This window comes from Calidris pugnax, unplaced genomic scaffold (genome assembly GCF_001431845.1).
Source record: "Calidris pugnax isolate Ruff unplaced genomic scaffold, ASM143184v1 scaffold42, whole genome shotgun sequence".
In the NCBI taxonomy this organism is placed as follows: domain Eukaryota; kingdom Metazoa; phylum Chordata; class Aves; order Charadriiformes; family Scolopacidae; genus Calidris; species Calidris pugnax.
Window position 1 is genome coordinate 9061907 of NW_015090920.1, and position 13753 is coordinate 9075659.

Below are 13753 nucleotides of genomic sequence, written 5' to 3' on the forward strand. Positions count from 1 at the left end.
GATTTCAATGTGTGTTCCAATATTTCTAAATTACTGGAACCCTAGAAATTGAATGTACTTTTCATGGTCTCCTTTCAGTTTTCTCCCATCTGTTTTTTTAAGTGCTCCAACTTCCATTAGGCTAAACATTTTAAAGCACAGACTGCTTTTCTAGAGTTTCTGATGTCAAGTTTCTCCAGAGCCACATTAACAAATTACATATATATAATGCGCTTTCAAAATACATAAATCTGGCATTCCTTGAGAGAGTTTTCTTGCCAGTACATTAATTAGGAAAATGTTCCTTATGACTATCTCTTTAAATTACCATTGTTTAATTAGTCATTATTGCTGAATTAAGGATTGATTTCTCATATCCATATGTATTGGTCCAGGTTCTCGCCCATTGTAGCCAAGTTTGCTGAGATGAGAAGCGCAATGAGGAGGTGACCTTGGGTTCTGGCGATGCCTGATGCCGGCTGATCCAGCCATTAAAGGCCAGAGAAACACAAAGTTGGTCCGACTCGTTTGAGTTGCCAACAGCAGATTGAGACAGGTCCAGGTAGACCTGTCAGCTTTATGGAGAAAGGTTTTATTCTTTTTTAAGAGTTGTTATGAAAGTTCTGTGCCATCAAACTTTCTCCAAAGATACTTTGGCTGCAGAGCAGTTGTGCTGAAGGTGCCTTTGTTGTGAGGGAAATTAAGCAGTGCCGGTGTAGTCCTCTATTGAAGCCACTGACTTCTGCTCTGAAAGAGTGATCCCTGTTTTTACAAGTTGACTCCCAAGTCTGTTGAAATAACTAAGTTTCCACAAATGTTTGGATGCATACTTTTTGTTTGGAATTAAAACTGAATGGACATACATGCAAGATAATCTATTATCTATAAAGTTAAAAAATTAATTAACAAAAATCGCACCACAAGTAGTTCTGAAAACAATTTAAAAAGATGCAATAAAGAAATAGGGATATTGGGAAGTTCAGCAACCTTCTGGTTCTTGTGTTCAGAACACAATTTACAGGGAAAACTGGCTGGAGCCAATTCTACAGAACAAATAAAAGTTTTCATTTTCTAAACCATGCTAAAGAACGTCTACTGAGATCATATTATTCTTCTGATCGTCCAAATTCCCAGGCTAAGATTTTACTGCCCATAAAATTAAGCAATCGTTGAAGGGATTCCTGACTTCTGTCCAATCCTAGCGTGCAGCAGACCATAGAACTAAACTCTCAATTCAGAGTTGCCCAATTAACAGTTCTGCTCTCATCAAATTTGTGGCCTAGACATGATTAAGAAATAAAAAAAACAATGGAAAATAGGCTGGCATTGTAACATTTCTTGCCAAGATGAAACCAGATGCTGCAAAATGACACTCAAAAAGTCAGATATTTGAATCTGAGCTTGGACCTGAATTTAAGGACTAAAGAGGCTTAAGTTAAAAAAGAAAAAAAAGAAAATGAAATTGTGCGTGCTTACCCACAGTGCTTGATATGCAGGTGTCCTGGCACCATCAGGAAAAAGCAAGCGCCTTTCCTTTCTACCCAGGGTGCTTGATATGCAGGTGATGGATGCATTTTTGTCCTGGCACCATCAGGAAAAAGCAAGCGCCTTTCCTTTCCTGGTAGGAAAACAAAATTAATTCCACCCATTAGTGACCTTTCACAAGTTTAACTTCCCCTGAACCTTTTGGTACAACTACTTAAAGAAGGTGATAAATAAGGACAATATCTAACACGGTGAGGTCTAAACACATCATCTTCCATAGCAATGAAATGATAATATTATAAAGAACTTGTGGAGCTCTGTATTCCCACGGTGGGACTATAATAACTGCATCCATTGAAGTTGCAGCTTCTTCAGAAAGTAAAAGGGATGAGCATTTTAAAGCACTTGGAGAACTGAACGAGCTGTATAATCAATGGCTCCCCTCCCAAGTTGCACGTGATAAATGGAGAATAGTAAAACAATAGATGTATCTGATGTTGGAATTCAGAATCCATCACTTCACAGGTTCACAGTCGTTATTTGATCTACATAACTATACTGAACATTTCAATTAAACTAAGAATAATTAAGTAAGAAAATGGTCTGAACCTCATTTCAAAAGAAGACTTGGCTACAGTTAGAAAATATTTTTGCATGTCTATCTTAAAGTGTATGAAGTGTATATTAAAGTGTATGACAATGGAAATATGATTACATCTAAATTTGTCCTAAAAATAGAAATCTAATATATGCATCTATTATTTTAAAATATTTTAATTTTCAATATTATGGCAGAGAATAAAGAAATAGTTAAGAAGAGGTAAGCGATCGCCCTGGAAAAAAGTAAATACTTTCTGATGTTTTTTTTTTTTTAAGGAGTCAGTTCCCCTGCCCAGTTGAGCACTAAGCTGTGGAAGCAGCGGTACCAGCACCGCAGCAAGAGGGCAGGGAGCAGCGGTTGGAGATAAGGACATTGGAGCCAGTGTTGCCTTCAGAGAAACGCACGTGGCACCCTCCTTCTGGGGGAGAAATCAGTCCCTGGGAAGAGCCCGTGCTCCTCATCTGAATTCTCCAACCCTCCTGTGCGTGGGCTGCACCGTGACCCCAATGCTGTAAAAGCACTCTGGCCATGAGCACTTTCACCCCTAATCTGATCCCTGAAAACCAAGCCTTAGAAGATGTGTAAAGTACTTACTCACTTCTGAACATGCTTTAAAGCTATCCCTTGGAGCAGACGGAGTTTATTTTGTAATCTCTTTACAGCAGCTGAGCCACAAAAAAATATACTGCAGTGCAGTCCAGAGTCAGTGTCTCCCTTTAAATTATTTGAAATATTATAAAAATTACTCTGTGGCTAATAGAGGTACCCTTTCCTGTCAAAAGGGAAAGCTTAAGTTATTGTCAATGACGTTTGATTAAATATTTGCTAATCAAATTTATTTTTCATTAATGGATGGATTTGTTAGTCTCTGCGTCTCAGTGGTAGCCTCAAGAACTCAGCACTAGAAAATCTTTGATTATCCTTGTACAGATTTATAAATATTTTAGTGATCTAATCAAAGTAAAGGAACAATGGAATATGATTTAGGTAAGTGGTATAAAAAGAGCTAGTGAACAGCCAGTCTATCTTTGCACAATCTATTTTTGAGTAATTTTGAATAAGAACGAATTCCTTAATTTCAGTCTGTTTGGAAATAATTTATGAACAGAATAAGGACAGACATTCTTGAATATGTTATTTTTTGGAAGTTGTTTCCCCAGTTCTAATAAATGTTAAAAATAAAAGTCGTTAGAAAATATATCCCCATTTGAGCCTGGATTTCTCTCTGAGAAGAATCTGACACAATCTGGAAGCTCAATTTTTTCTTGTTTTTAGAGGAATTGGGGCAACTGAAAGTGAAGAATGACAGAGGCTTTATACTGTTCTATACTAAGAACATAATACTATTATATATATATAAATTACATATTGTTTACATCTTATAATAATAGCTCTATACTACCATTCTATACTCACTTTTTTTTTAAATTGAATGTTGGAAAGAGGAACAGAAGACTTGATGATATACTTCAATTACCACTTACTTGTTTCAACATAATATATGCTTTAGTTGATGTTACTTGCACTTTAGTTTTTTATGATAATTGCCTACTTACCCTGTTCTTGTCAGCTAATCAGGAGTAATTATTACATCTCTAATTGACCAACAATAACTACTGTATCTTGTTTTGTTAATTAAATGCTTGTTTAGGAGACTATTTGCCGCAGTAACTTTTTCTTTCTTGGCGAGCAAGTCAACGTAACTTTATTCTTATTCTCCCTGTATAAGGCAGTGCATGCAAAGCTCCTAAGAAGATTATGTCTAACACCTTATATCTGCCATAAAAGGGCTCAGCTCAAGCTTATGTTATTGTTAAACGTCTTGTAAAAAGAATCTGCAACAAAGTTTCAGTTACGATATGGAAAGCGTTCCAGCACGGGAAAAGCTCGAGAAAATGAGGTGATTTTCCCCATAGATAATATGTTTGGATTTTATTTTGGGCTAACTCCCAGCTTACACAGGCTGTACTGAGATCCCAAAGAAAACATCCTATTGTCGAAGTCACGGCTCTTTGTTCGTAACGCAGAGGGGACAATTACCAGGAGCCAGCAGTGTCCTCGGGGTGTCAGTCATCTGAGAAGCTGGGCTGGAGCAGAGGAGGGAAGCAGGAGAACCCGGGGCTGTTATTCCAGCCCTCGAGCTCTGGAGCTGCCCCGTGCGGGGAGGTCGGAGCGGCAGTAACGCACCATGGTCTTTGGGGAGATGGTCTGCAGTTGCTCACGGAGGGGAGGGAGCCTTCATGCTCAGCCAGACAACAGGATTTCACGCCCAGTTACTACAGTTGCCACTTCCTACCACAGACACCACACTGCTTCGGCCTTCCTAAATCCTCAGATTTAGCAAATCTGTGTGTAGGGACGAACTAGTGAGTTCTAACCACATCTTGCTGTAATTTAGTTTGATGAGCTACACACATAACAAGTTAAAGACCCCTATAAGAAACTAGAATTCACATAGTGCTGACTCAGTAAACTGCAGAGTTTCTTTGTTTAAGTGTTTGCTCTGCGGTTAAAGGTCCACATTTGCTTCTGTTATTTTAGAGTTCCTAAAAAAGCTCACTCTGGTGTCGTTCCACAATGCAGTGCAATTTATGTAAGCTCATGAACCAATACAACGAATGCAAACTCACTCTGTTGACGAAAAAGAAGAGGTCAATAGGCGTTCCGGACTCCACAAAGCATCATCTGAGAGCTACAGAACTACAAAATAAAGTTCTTCATCTGTTCCCTCTAATCAATTATTATTAATGATGGGAAAGAGGAGGAGTGGAATGTTTACCTTAGTCTTACAATTTTTGAGAAGAAGAAAGTCTTCAATGCATCCAAGGGCTTTTTTTCAGTGAAGATGATCTTTCTGTGAAAAAGACAAGGACGTTTCTTTCTTACAGAAATTTCTACAAATAAGTGTATTACAATAGAAAATACGGCCTGAGAAACATGCTTGGCATGCAGTTGAAAAGATTTAAATCATGTGATATGTAGCATAATAAATAAAGTATTTTTTTCCAGGGAAAAAAAAAAAAAAAGCTGTTCTGAACAACCTTGGTAAAATCCGAATGTTTTTCACTCGTAATAAACTACAGGTATTGTCTGCAAGGCCACACCTTGCATAAGCAGTGACCTTCATGTCCCTGTCACCAGCCTGGGAAGCACAGGAATATACAAATACTTTTTTCTGCTATTCTGAAATAACTCTGGCAGTATTCTCTAGTTCTGACTAATTCCCCACCCGGTGAAATTACTTAGCCCTTGGGCTTTGGATGCCACGTTTTAATCTGTACCTTATTTGAAGGAGGGCGCCGCTTTGCAGTGGCAGGGGAGGAGGTACCACTCCCCTCCCACGCGATGCTCCCGGAGTTCAGGTTATTTCTGTCTGTGGGGGCCTCAGTGGCGCTGCGTAAGGGAGGGCAGCTCTTTATGGAAGTGAGACATGATCCTTGGAGCCTGTCCAAGCTGTAGTGGTTGTAGCCGATCGCATGCTTACAGGAGAGGGGACTGGTGTGTGGTATTTTACGTACGTCCTTGGTCTTGAACGTTTGCTACCGGATTTGAACAACTTGGCCTGTGCTTACCTGCAGAGTCAGAGGGGCACGAAGGCTGTTTCTGAAGGAAGACTTGAAAGGAAAATAAATCCAGGATCCTTCTAGTAGCAAGCGCGGAATTAAATTGGAATATTTAATAAAGCCCGTATTGCTAAATATCATATCGAGTTGGAAACAGCTGGTTTAAATATGCAGAAGCTTAAAAAAAAATATATGGGAAATTATATGTGATTGGGAGAGTACTTCAAAGTGCTTTTTGGCATAACACACAATTATTTCATACTAAGTAGGACTCAAACTACAAATGATTAAAAAAGAAACTGGAGAACATGAGCCAAAGAGGTAGCAAATCTTGATAAATAAAGCAAAGGTTCATAACGCAGTGGTTTATCAGTATGCAATAGACTAAATTCTTCCTATTTGGATTTTTTTTTTAACTTATTCAAGGAAAACCAAAGCCATTGAGGACCCGCAGCTCAAGCCAGGCTTGGTAGAACAGCTGGTGTGGCTGGTTTAGAAGGTTTTCAGTGGAAGTGGAAAGTGTTTCTAGCATTCCTGACCTGGATTTAAGAGGTTGCAGAATCTGAGAGTGAATTCCACACCAAATTAAAGGTGTGCTGAATCTAAGTGGCAGGCTTTATTCCAATTACTTGATTTTTTAAAGAAGTAGTCAGATTGGGTTAACTAGGTTTATTAATTGTGACACAAGCTCTGTAGTTTTTACAGTTCTTAAATGTTGTAAACATTTAAGTTATAATCTAAATCTACAACATTGCCCCTACCTCTACTGCTCAGCTGATTAATATCTTATTCATTGTAAGTTTTCATGCTAATAAGTGTATGTTTAAGCAGGCAATGGTGCTGAATAAAGGCAATATTAATAGATCTAATATGAATAAATACCAATTTCCCCACTTGTTCAAGTGAGAGTGGCTGATTTCAACACGGAGCTTGAAAAAGGCTCGTTTGTAAATAGGCAACTTCAGTGGAGTATTCATAAAAATTTGGATTCAAAATATCCAGAAGAGCTTGTTTTCATGCTTAAGATATCAGTACATTTGAAGCTACACAACATGCAGAGGCAGAACTGAAAAGCTGAAGGGAAAAATTGCTGTGATAGGTGAAAAGCAGCTATTTCTCATTTTATATTGAAATTAAACCATTTGGGGCCTGAGTCCTTAGGCAATTTTCTACATAGGAATCCATTTAATGCTGTTATTATTTTTCCCTCAAATTGATGAAATAAGACCATGGAAGACATTATACTTTTAAATACTCCTTTCATATGTGGAAAAGATCAGAGAAGAGCGAACTCCTCCAGATCTCATTTTCTGCTGGAGCAGAACAGAATTTCTGGCCAGATCTCACTCTGCACGAACCACAACCATCTGTTCCCAAAGCCTAATACCAACTCGTAGCCGTCTGTCCTGCAACAGGCAGGTACCAGGGTGCAGTAAAACCATCACCTTACCTGAGGGTCACCCCTGAGTACAAAGCATGCTGTCCCTGTAGAAATCATCCCACGCAGTCAAAAACAAACAAAAAAACCCCAAAACACAACCCCCAAACCTGTTAATGGAATGAAATATAAGCATGATACATTGGACAAAATCTGTATTGCGGCAAAACACTGACACGGACTTAAAATGGGATTTTGGCAAAATAAAACACTGACACGGACTTAAAATGGGATTTTCAAAAGCAGCAGCTGCCAAAACAAGCTCAGCTTGTCTTTCTGGGCTGTTTTTTACCACATCTACCTCAGACATTCCCCAAACCAGGCACGACAAAAATCAAAGCAGTTCTGTGCATTTCCAAACCAGCACCGTTTCAACCATTCCTGGAAATACATCTTGGCCCTTCATAATAAAATCTTCCTTTGACTGGCGATAGAGAGCACACCCACTGGCAGCCCGAGAGCAGTCCTAAACCCATGCACACATTCCATGTTGTTTTAAAACACATTTTCCCCAAAATATAACTGCTGGTATTTGTAATCTGGTGGAAAAAAAAAAAAACAACAAACAAGATAAAAGACACTTGAAAATTGAGATAAAGTAAAAAATAATTTTGTCATTTATTAGTTTCTTTTTCAGTTTTTCCTAGATTAAACTCTAATAAAAGAACAGAATGGTTTGAAAATGCCAAAAAAGAAAGGAATTAAATAGGAAATAAATGGATGTGACAGAGAGGTGTAGTTCATTTGTAAATTGGATAACAGCAGAGGTAGTAAATGTAACTATTATATATAATTGACTTACCGAGATCCAAGAGATGAGGCCTGAAGGGGTGCTAAGCTATTTACTCACGACTTATGGATTTATACGAATTCCTCTGTTACTCAGTCCAGTGCCCAGTTCGTTATTATCTCTCTCGAATTTGGAGGACAGCCAGTAACTTCAGTAGCAGCTATGCAAGTGGATCTAAGGGTGATGTTTGTGCAAATAAAAAGGTCATTTTCCCACATGAAAGAGAATGTTTCAACAATAGAGTATGCAGGTACATTTCTTAAGTACAGTGATATGGCATAAACTAAAAAACAAGCTAATTTAGTGTGGTGTGGAAACCAGTGTGGGTGTTACTGCTCAATTCGAGACATCCCTGGAAGAGCGCAAAAGTACAGGCGCTTTTTTGTTGATATACTTTATCCCCACCTCTTTTGCCCCATTTTTCATGGCTGAATTTTCCCAGATACTTGCCCAGAATCTGTCCCAGCCTCTCCTTACTTTGTCACTTTTCTTTGCCTCTTGTTGAGTTATACTGTGCTCTCCCTGTAGCACCACATTGCCCTCTTCCTGTTCTGAGAGGGTGGGTCTGCACCCAGTGCTCCACCTGAGGTGACACAGCTCTATGTGCAGTGCCTTACAATGCTCTCTGCTTTACTCTTTTTTTTTTTTCCTAAAAAATATTTGGGGTTTTTGACCACAGAGGAAATTAAAAATGGTTTTCATAAAACTCTTCTTTACAATACTCAAGAAGAAGATTCTCAGTGCAAGAGTTAATTCACAACCTACCATTATGTATGTTAAATTGTAATTATTTTTCTTCCTGTGTTTCCCACGCTGCATATACCAGCGTGGATCTTGAGCTGCTATTTTACCAGCCAGTCCCCGAGAGCACCTTCCGCATCTTTTTTATCATTACCCTTGCCTTCATTACCCTGAATAACTTAGCAAACCGTGTCACTTCAGTGCTCATTCTCTTTTTCAGCTCACTGATGAATACGTCCCCGTGAGACTCCACGGTGATTTTCTTCCAGCAAGAAAACTGACCATTAACTCCCCCTCCCCACACGATAAGCTGCTTCCGTGCGTGGTAAATGTGCAGAGTGGGAGGCTTCTTTTTATATACCTGCACCTCTTAAAAAATTATTCCATCTACCTTGTAATTATGTCTAATACATAAATGTTATTTTAATGATATAAATATATTCCTAGAAAGAGACTCGGCAATTATTCTTTTGAATGCGAACAATTTTTTTTTCCCTATTGGAAGTAATTTAGGTTTGCCCTCTGTCGCACCTTGACATTTTTGCTCAGCTTCTATTTTTTACGTGTGTGAATCACTGGCTTTTCAACGCAGAACTGTCACAGACTTGTATATTTTGAAAAGAAGCCAAGTTTCAGTATCATTATACTTACACATTCACCCTGAGGCATAATTGTTCTAATACACAGTTTTCATCCTGCAATTTAAAGGAGAGTTAGTGTGTCTTTTTGCCTTCCAGTACCTGTCATAGGGTTTTCAGTATGCATTGGGTAACACAAGCCCTTTCCTGTTCCCATGGAAATCAATAGTAACACTTCATACTCATTAAAATCTATCAGAGGAAAAAAAAAAAAGGGATCTAGGTAATTAGAACCCACTTCTGTTTGGTCCCTGGTTTATCTGAAATCAGGAGAACTGTCAGTCAGGGAAGTGCAGGGGGGTCTGCAACGAGCTGAAATCTCCAGACAGCAGAAATAGGGGTGAAATGCTCCGTGTCCCTCCTGGTGGGAGCCACGCTGCTCCTGTCCCCCCCCCACGGAGCACGTCACCCTGTGCCAGCGGCAGTGCCAGGCTGAAGGAAGAGTGACTCACCCGGGCGCAGAGGTGCCCCTGGGGAGCGGCGCTGCCCGAGGCACAGCCAGGAGGAGCGGGAGAGGGAGCAAGCAAACCCTGTGTGAGCAGCTGCGCCGAGTGAGAACTTCTCCTCGTCCAGCAATGGGAGACCCGGGCAAAGGTAAACCTCTGCCTGGTTTTTCTGCTCTCACATTTCACCTCAGCGTCGCTGGGCATCGTGACATCAACTCAGTGGGACGCTTTGAAGTGTACCAAGAGATCACTCTAGGAGACAGAGTAAAAGTAATAAAATTTCGCCATCCATATTCCTTTTCTTCAGGTTTCTGCGTCAGGTTTGTGTGCCCACAGAGGCCCTTCTCTCAGGGGAGATTTAAAGCAGTTTTAACTCAATTCACTGAAATAATGACACTAAGGATCTGCCAATTTAAACGGGCTGTCATCATCTCTTGGGTGGCAAAATAAAATATATTTAGTTGAAGTAAAAATAAGGAAAAATATTTTTTCATTTTCCATAAAAACACCCTGGTTTTGAAAGACAGAGAAAAGCTAGAGCTAATCACATGTGGGATTAATCAGAGATTGCTGTAAATACAAGTTTTATTAAATAAAAGGAAGAAGAATTTGCCAGATTTACCAGTAACTGAGAGACAAGAGAAAGTTGAGAATCAACCCAGTAGCAATACTGTGTGCTAGGAGGGCAGAAAGTAACATAAAAATGCAATGAGACTCAGCAAAACCAAATTCCCAACTTCTCAAAGGAATATGGTTCAAATATCGATCACATGCAGTGTATTCGGGGCCTTAAGAGACAGCCCTTGCACTAAGTGTCTTGGGATCACTGCAAGTTTTCTGGATAGTGTAATATTTTGGACTCCCACTACTGCTACCAGGAGCGAGCAGAGAGTTTAAAGCTCTGTGGGGACCCGACTACGCCGCCTTCTTGCTGTAGGCAAAGGCACAGCCCCAGCAGTGACCTGTGACAGCGCCCCAGCTCACCACACGGGTTTAGAACCCGCTTCGTTCTTGTGCTCTCCAGTGTCTTTCAATTCTGTTCAAATAAACTCGTGCAGTATTTTCTAAAAATATGAATATCCAGCTATTTCTTTAGCATATTCCTTTGATTTGTTTTCCAGAACCCAGCAAAAATATAATCTAAGTCATACTGTGTAAAAATGAAATGCAGTATTACACATACATTTCACTGAAGCAAAAAAAAAATAAAATTAAATCTTGTTTACTGTATACCTAGTGTGATTCATCTTTGACTTAACGAGTACCTAAAAAGAACAGAAGCAAGCAGGAAAGCACTAACTTGCCACTCTCTGACCCCAAACATAAGTTTTAAATACCAGCCTCGATTCTTGCAGACCTCGTTTGTTCTCAACTCTTAACCACACATTCAGTTCTAATAGTACTTACGCTTATAGTGTTCTTAATAAAATGTAGCACAAAGCACAACTTCATTCCAGATCTCTGAAGCAGAATAAAATAGCTTGTGCCAAAGATTCCTAAAGAGTGGTACGCAAGATCAATTTAATTCTTGATAAAGTGCACCGTGATTTGAAGAATTTCAGGTTTTTGGTTTTCCTTATGTTCCAGCTGTGCTTGGGATCCACGGAGCTTTCAAATTTAGAAATCGGTATTGCATGTAGAAGATGTCCTGGGAAATTTTACCATGAAAAAAGGTTGATAAAAGCCTGTAAGCATAAAATAGTGACCCAGATATCCTGAAAGAAGTGTGGTATGGACATTGTCTAGTCACTACAAATTGTGCGAAACCTACAAAGCTAATTAAAAATTCTATTCAATAGAAGAAACAGCACAACAGAGATAAGTAACTATGAATAACCATTTTATTTTTACACCCTGTTGATGCTCTGTGTACTAGCACACACTCAGTAATTAAAATATTCCAAGAACACATCTCTACCTGATGATCTCTCTTTTCCTTTCACCAGTCTTGCCCTCCAATTTTTCATCCCTTAGTTTTTTTCATAGTGATGCATTGACCCTGCAAGCTATTACTTGTCTATTTTTGAGTTTAAAAAAATCTATTTTACAAGTCTGATTTTGTACTGAAAAGGTCTCAAGTAGCAATGCACGTTATTAAAATAAGCATAATTGTATAAACAAAATGTTCTGCTTGTTCTTTAAAATGTATTACACCCATCAAATAAGTAGAGAAAAAGAGAAGAGCACATTCTTAGTGCAACTTGTACATTATCTAGTTATCATAACTTCTTTACAGCTGTAGGAGACAAGCCCCCTAACCAGCAAGAAGCACAATAAATAGCAATTGCTACCACTGATACATTTCACAGATCTTTGCTATCCTCTCAGTTGTCGAGTACATGGACCTATTTTGGTGCTCCAAGTACAGTATTAGTTTCGAGTTCTTTTTAACAAAATAGCTAAGAAAACTGACCTATTTAGAAAGCTTGCAATACTATATGGAAAGGTATTTTCAAAACACGCTTTTTTTAAAAAGGGGAGCCAAACCATCAGAAAGGCTGCCTGTATTTGTCTATAATGAAAAACAGGTCAATTTTGATAAAGCAACCGAGATTTAATAAATCTGTATAAATCCATTGGTATATATGTGCACAGCAGGTCTGATAACTAAAGAGAGTATAGACACACATGTATGTTTTCTTTCTGAACCAATTAACATACCTCACAGGTTTGGTCCTGCTAAAAGGATCAAACAATGGGATACTCTAATGAACTTTAAGATGTTTCTAAGAGATAGGACATATTACAGTGGGTTGAATAAAATCATTGCTATTACTTGCCTATCTAATAACATTGGTGGATTTGAATAAACGTTATGCAGAAATACAACAGAATGAGCTAGAAGATGGAAGATATTGAGCAAATCTGCCAGCTTTAGGCATCTATTCCCAACATATTTGTTGTTGCTCTGCTGAAGCTAACAAGGTAGAAAAGCAAAAAAAAAAAAAAATCTGCTATGATTTGACTATTACCAACCTCTTTCCTGTAACACTAATGCTACAGTAAAACAGGAACAGCCGTAAGTACAGAGTAAAAACAAATACTGCAATGTAAAGGTTTTTTATGTCAATGGAGTTTTGTCAATAATTTCGGTGAGACTCGCTTCACCAAAACCTTGCAATAGTATGTTGGAAGGCAATTCAAGTATTTCCATATGATTCCTGCTGAGTTCCAGAAGTAAAAAAAGTTTAGCTGTTTCTGAACTTTATGGAAAGTATGTTCAAAACAAGCCTACATACCATCACATGAGAAGATTCTGATTGTCAGGAGCTTTATATTCAGAAGATGAGGCAGATATGATCTACTTGACATTTCATCAGCATCTCAGCCTAAGTGCAAAGAAGGAAATTCAGTCCCAGAGTGCTTCACAGGAAAGCTTTGTATTTTATCTTATTTTTATTATTTTTATTTTAAACTAAGGTAAAGCATCTAACTTTGAAAAGACATGCAAAGTTTTAGTACAGCAAACATAAAAGAAGTGTCTTTCAGTTTTGTTTTCTTCCTAGGTAAGGGTAGGTAAATGTCAAGAAATCTCTTTAATTTTATATTCTAAAAAAGAATGATTTATGGAGAAGAGAAATCAAATTACTTACCTATAATAGGAGATTTTTGAAGGTAGTGCCCCTGTTTCCCTAAAGGTAACACTGAAAGATCTGTGATGATTCACCAGTTTGTACTACAAAGTTAGGAGGCAGAAAGTCCATTAATTATTTAACTCTATTAAGGAAAAGAAAGACAATGAAGAAAATTAAACATAGGCAACATGGAAATGAAAAGAAAAATATTCACCTTTTCCTCACCTGTCAAAAATCCCCAGAAGCTTCTAATGAGAAAAACAGGTGAGCTGAGCCTTCTGGAAGAAAAAAACTGCTAAATTCAGGGAAAGAGAGTTTTCAGAAGCATGATGCCATCGCTGCAGATTCCTGCTCTCCTGTATGCGGGGACGTTGGTTCCCAACAGAACCAGGCAGGTGTTTGCATCTTTTAGCATGTAAATGCAGGTATAAACCTGGCCATTCCCAACTGAGCCTTTCCTGTGTTTCAGTGAACTGGACAGCCCAGTACTGCAGGCT

General features: G+C 38.7%; 1 long non-coding RNA gene across 1 annotated transcript; it reads right to left on the minus strand.

The window, feature by feature from the left end:
• Positions 1 to 7743: 7743 nt before the first annotated feature.
• Positions 7744 to 13398, minus strand: LOC106892536. The gene is made up of 5 exons (XR_001412872.1): positions 13275 to 13398; positions 12921 to 13010; positions 11089 to 11329; positions 9249 to 9292; positions 7744 to 8030 (listed from the first exon to the last, which is right to left on the minus strand). It is a non-coding gene; the product is annotated as an uncharacterized LOC106892536 (long non-coding RNA).
• Positions 13399 to 13753: the final 355 nt, after the last annotated feature.